The sequence below is a fragment of the Macrobrachium nipponense genome, chromosome 26, assembly GCF_015104395.2.
Source record: "Macrobrachium nipponense isolate FS-2020 chromosome 26, ASM1510439v2, whole genome shotgun sequence".
In the NCBI taxonomy this organism is placed as follows: domain Eukaryota; kingdom Metazoa; phylum Arthropoda; class Malacostraca; order Decapoda; family Palaemonidae; genus Macrobrachium; species Macrobrachium nipponense.
Genome location: NC_087215.1, coordinates 50,705,332 through 50,712,013, shown reverse-complemented (window position 1 = coordinate 50,712,013; position 6,682 = coordinate 50,705,332).

Below are 6,682 nucleotides of genomic sequence, written 5' to 3'. Positions count from 1 at the left end.
CCAAGTTATAAGAAAAGTTAGGACTACACCATAACTTAAACATCAAATTAACTTCAAAACAGAGATGGGATATTTCAAACCACGTTCCTTTGGACAAAGAACCACTAGAATTACATCGCTTACGCCGACGTCTTTTCGTCACTACAGAGCGATCACATCTACAAATAGCTCCAAAACACTCGCAGCGCTTTTGCTTTAGAATTAAATTGTCTTTGAGCATATTCAATCATAACTTTACGACCACTAGACAAATTATGATAAAATTCACCGTAACCCACATTGCACTGCAAACAATCGGGTAGGAAATCGATGGTCTTTGTCAAAATTAATGCCAGAAGGGCCAGCCGCTGCCTCTGCCATAGCTACAGTAAGACAAAATGCCGTTTTTTTTATCCATTATTCGAAGTATTCAGTCAAACAAAGATACCAGTGGACACTGGACAGGTAACTTTATTACTCCGCTGAAATCCTAGTGAAACTTGGTTTTCGGCTGAAGTCGTCCGTAATTGGTTATGAAACCCATGACGTCACAACGATGTCACACCTCTCAGCCAATAATGCGTAATTGAAACTGCTTTTGTTTGCGTAAGAAAGTGAGTTAAAGGGCTCATTAAAAGTAAACATTACCGTAGAGGAAACATCTCTCCCGACTTGAGAAAACTTCGAGGTAAAAACTTATCAAGCTCATTTAATTCCACCTCATTCAATCTCTCATATAATGTCTATACTTTTTATATAGCTTTTCAGATACTCTTTCCTTATAGGTGATTATTTTTTTAATATCCAGTGCGGCATGCTTTGAAGTTTTGCCGGAAAGGTAGAAAGAATAATGTGTACAGCTTTTCATTCTTAAAACTAAACTGATAGAATCCAAGGCAATGCTTTTCATTCATTGTGGGGAAGGATGAACAAAGTACATTACATAGTAATTTGTGGTTAAAGAAGAATTCAATTAAGTAACTGAAATACACTGAAAGCGTGACCATTTTGCTATGTCCCTGCGACCCATCAAAATTGATCTCGCGACCCATAGTTTGAGAACCAGTGCGTCTATCACCCGACAAGGCTGCAGATAACCATATTCCATGCATTTGCAAGCGTCCATCAAAGTGACAAACCAAACGTGTTAATCTGAAGAATGGCTCATTTCTTACGTGACTTGAAGAATATTCCAATGCGCAAAAGAACTGTGTTATTGTGCTAATTGCCTAAAACGAAAAACGGGACCTGGTTACATCTCGACATGTAGGCATTTTAAGACTTACTTCCTGGATTTTCAAAAATAAAGGTCCATAGTCCCTCGCCGAATTCAATGAGTCGTCTAATAAACATTTCACTGGATGTTTTGCGTTGATGAACAACACTGCGTTACTCATTCACAGATATAACCTAATAATGACCTCTCTTCTTGTTACTAACGATCTGAAATTATTCAAAACAGCGAACGCTAAATTCTCTTGAGAATGCGGAACTTCCGCTAACTGGTATTCAGACTATCTGGCGCTTTAATCTTAGTAACAAACAAGTAGCAATTGCAAAGGACATTTCCTAAACACCACTGACCTTAAAGTTGTCACAGTAAACTGCGCCTTATTCTATTTGCTTAGCTAGAGTCGCTGTGTAATGAATATCTTACCAAAAAAGCAATGAATCTTATCCTGAATAACAGTAACAGATTTCAAAGCCGAATTTTCTCACATGCAACAATTACCTACCTTCTTTATTGCTGATGTGCCTTTCGCTATTCTGTAGACATTAAAAACACACTTTTGGATTTATGGTTTTCTAATGCATGTACCGATGACAGCCCAATTTAGGATGACTATTTTTGGCACTGTTTAACAGAAGATTTAGAATGAGTTAACTTGTTCTCATCAAAATTTGGTATTCTTTTATGTCTCTAAGATCAAGGCTCGTTAACTCCCCTAAAATAATTAAGTGAATAAAAAAGTAAATAAGCAATCTGCTCATGTTAAACTGACAAACGTCCAAGTCCAAATGGAAAAAATAAGCAGTGTGCTTCGGTCACGTAAAAAGTGGCCCTGTGAAATTTATGAGTACAAAAACACGAGGAAAACAAGCACAAAATCGACTATTTTTTTTTAAGGAGCTTAAGTACAAAAACACAAGGAAAACAGGCACAATATCGACTATGTTTTAAGGTATTCTATGAGCTCACACTGAGCAAAACGAGGCTACTGCAGGACCATAAATAGCGTCATAAAACCAACTTCGTTGAGGTGCAGATCTTGAAGGATAACCAAAGAAAAAAATTTAGATAATACTCAACTGCTTAGAAAAAAAAAAACCTTTTGGCCAAATATGTATGATTCGGGTGACTGTAGTAATTTTGATTTTTTGTGGTCTATGTAAGTATACGCCAACCACGTCTTTTTTTTTATATAAAACAACCATGTATAACTAAGGCATTAAAGTTCTTGCATTTCAGGCAGAAAGACATGAATACATTTTAAACATGGATAATACCATTTTCAAATTTAAAATAAATTAATCTATTAACAGAAAGGGCAAGCGGCCCCACAGACTTCTCTTTCACTGTGTTTGGTTTTACGTAGTCCTCCTCCTAAGGGATTATTCCTTCGTCAGTATCTTAGCTCCTGCAGAAAAGGAGTCACTCTAGTTCCTTTTTAAAATTGCTTTCTTGTATGATCTTCACTTCAGGCGGTATTTTGTTGAATTGTCTTGGTGCACTATGTACAAAAGCTCTCTCGCCCGACTTACTGTTCTCGGTTCAAATAGCCTAAATGCTTTACTTTCATGTATGATTACAATGTTTATTTCTGGTCTAAAGAAGCCTAAGCAAATTTTCAGGTATGTGGATTCGCCATATTTTAGTGCTTTAAAGACTTTAAGAAGTATTTTATATTCTACTCTTGCTTTTGCTGGGAGCCAATGTAGCTCAGTTAGTGTTATCACGGGAACGTAGTTCTTTTATTAATCTGGCTGCTCTATTTTGTACCCCTTGCAATTTTCTTAGTAGGCGGTGCAGTAGTCAAGCTTCGAAAGCATTTGGTTGCAAATTGCTGATTTTAGAGTAACTTCGTTTGGGTATTTTCTAATAAATGCAATGTTTCGAATATGATATTTACAGGTTTTTAAAATACGCAATATGATTCTTTATCGACAATATTATCAATAAACACTCCCAAGTTCGTCACTGGTGCTACAATTTTAATACGAGAAATTATTTCAAGATAGCAGATATCAATGGTCATGAAACCATATAATCACGTGTCACATTCACTAAGAACATCTCTTATAATTTTTTTGTTTATGCTAGAATCTGGAGAACTTCGGTAGTTATGTTCGAAATTTAGATCAAATATCCAAACAATCAGAATGTAGAGCGTAAAGGAAAATGACAGTATTCAAAAGAGCCAATGAGAAACGAGCAAGGTTCAGTTTATTTAATACGGATAAACTTGATTTTAGGAGAGAGGAGAGAGAGAGAGAGAGAGAGAGACTTTTCCCTCTGAAAAGTTGAGTCTGGCTAATATACGCATACGGCAGAATAAGGTAACAAAGGTAAAGGTTCACTTTTGTACGGAATAATAAGTTACCAGAAAGGGGCGTCTAAAATATTACTTTTGAAGAGAGAGAGAGAGAGAGAGAGAGAGAGAGAGAGAGAGAGAGAGAGAGAATCACAAATACAACAAAGAAAACAATAACAGCCAAACAAAAACCTTTCCGACTTCAGGACAGCAATCTCACCAGGTCCAATAAGTACAAAACTTTTAACTAAGACATCCATTAATTTCACTAGTTCGATTTCTCGAGTCATGTCAAACTTTTACGAAAGCAAATTTGGAATAATATTGGTGGTAATAATGCTCTAGCACCAATTCTCTACACTTAGGAAAAAAGTTATTTTGAACATCAGAAGCTACTTGTCAGTAGTTGGGATTACGTGTGAAGCCTAACGATGCCGATATTAGGATTTCGTCAAGTTCGGTTTTGATCTGGTGTGTTTTGACCCTTGTCTTGGCGTCATGTAATGTCTTAGAAATGTCCAACCTCTGCCAAGATCAAAGACAAGAAAGAAATTTTGCCCAATGTAGCATTTCTCTATTTTCAGCGGTGAATATATGGGGAACTTGTCAACAGCAAAGGGGAGCCGTCTTGGCTATGAAAATTCAATGAGCGCGCGTCTCATTGTGGGTTTATCCCTGATATAAAAGAGGTATGTTTTTCTTTCCTTTTTCCTCTGAAGTAAATTGACGCATGCGTAAAATGTTATTCTTTTAGTAAAATAACTAAGCAAATGTAGTTTTTTAATATTAAACGTTTAAAGAATTTATTTGTTCATAGTAATTAATCCACTCACTTAAAGTCTGCCACGGCTGAGAAGGTGAGAATGGTAGTGGTACGGGTGGAGGGGGGTAGGGAGGGGGTGTGGTTGTCAGGTACCAGTTGCAAGAACTGCCTATCGCTTCCAGGCAAGTTTTACAGTCATAATTATCGCATGTACTCGGATCTTGTTTTCGCTCTGTTCTCCGCCAAGAGCATACACAAACCAAACTGGTTCAGAAGTCAACTAAAAACGTCAATAATGGCAGTTAAAAACAGAGAGAAGTCTCGCTTATTTTAATGAATTGGTGTCTTGAAAACTGACAGGCAATTAAAAGTTCATTCGATCCTTAAACACAGTCGCCTACTAACATCCAGGATGACAGCAAATCTCACAGGAAAACTTTTGTTACTCATTATTTTTATTTATTATTCATAATGTGCATACGTTTCCTAAACAGACATTGCATTGCAAAGAGTTCTAATCGAACAAAATACCTATATAAAAAAAGAGAGAGAAAAAAAAAAGAGGAAAAATAAAACATAGAAAGGAGATTCCTTCCATGGTTAACAAGAAGGAAGATGATATATGAAAATAAATCGTTCAATTCAGAAATAGTGAAAGCAAGTGAAGGAGACTACGTTCTCTCGTTCAGAGTGAGTAATGAACCAAAAGCCTTAGCTTTATCCCGGGAATTTCCGCTCCCAAAGTAGCCAACACCTAGCTAGGTACAAGTGAGAAACCACTTAATTTTGTATCCAGCACATATCCCTGCATGGATGGATTTCTCTCTCGCGCCGTCTAGGTAGAAAATAGGAAGATAACGTTCTTCTTATTATTTCCTTTAATAAGGAGCACGTCCAGTAGACTAATTTGGGCCTACATAGGTATTGTAAGAATAACAGTTACAATCACGACTCTCCTTAACGTAATAATAACGCAGAAACGCAGTCAGCCACATGTGAAATTACTATCTTGTGACTATGATTAGTAAGACCGGGTGAGCTTTCCCCATCCGTTCATTCATTCAAGCCCGGGAAATCCCCTACAATAAGTTGTAGACAGTGAATATGCCAACTAGTGTCTGTTTGTAAATACAGCCGATTCGCAGACTCACAGTTGCCAACGCATGAATATATCCATAAGGCGATTCGCACAAATTTAGGTAAACTTAGAGTAGGGTCTTGTTAACAGGTTTCATATGAAACTAGATCCCCCACTCCCACGTGCAAGAATATTAAGTAGCTAGACCCTTGCATGCAGGCACTACGCACAACCCAGTATTTCCTTGTTTTTGCGAGAAGCATATCTGATAACTATGACTTATGTGCTTCAAGCTGAACACTTCCCTTCTGTTCCATTATCATTTATTTACTAAGCTAAGCTTGATTATAACCTATTGCGCTGGTAGGCGACTGTCTAAGCCCAAATTCATTTCAAGTTTGCGTTGAGAGTTGTGCATATAAATTCCAAGGCCTAGTGCCTGCCAAATTCCATGGACCCCGTGCCTACCAAATTCCAAGGTCTGGTGCCTGCCAAATTCCATGGTCCCAGTGCCTACCAAATTCCAAGGCCCAGTGCCTGCCAAATTCCATGGTCCCCATGCCCAAGGAGGTTGAATGGAGGTGGAGATGCCCTATTCCCGGTTAGTGAAGCCGACCCGGTCAGCGCGTATGGCAAAAAGCTCAGCCACCTTACCCACAGCGTCACCTTAAAAAAAAAAAAAAAAAAAAAAATCGGTAGCTCTAATATCTGTTTCGGAAGTACATAAGCTCTAATATTATTGTTTCAAAGGATGCCTAGTTCGTGCGCTGCATGTGGATGTACTCAAAGACTGCAAAACCTTAAATCCATGGGTTACGTTTCTTTGGCAAGTATTGTATTGGCTATAACTATTGCACATTTTTCTTTAAACCAGCTCATGGATAATTAAGCAAACCCCGTATGAAAATTTACTTTTCATATTATTTTCATATTCAAAATAGAGGCAGCGAAGACAATATGTTAATTGCTCTAGAAAACGAGCAGTACACGTTTTCATTTAATATTTACGTTAGTGATAAGTTTATCTACCTCGTTCACTTGTGACTCACTGACCCTGTATCTTGCAGTAAGTGGTGATATAAAGTACAGTACCCTATTTGGTTATTATGGTAGCATTTCGATTCTTACTACACACTGTTTTTACATTTTGTGAAAAGAAGCAGTAGCAATGATGAAATAGTCTTATGAATTGGATATCACACATTCAGAACCTTATATTAGCTTTGAGAGGGAGTGCGCACACACCATTGTGCAAGTAGAATTTTTTTTTTCGTGTTTTAGCTTGCAGTTTTCCAAAGATGAGGTTTTTGGAAAAAAATGGGTTCAAGG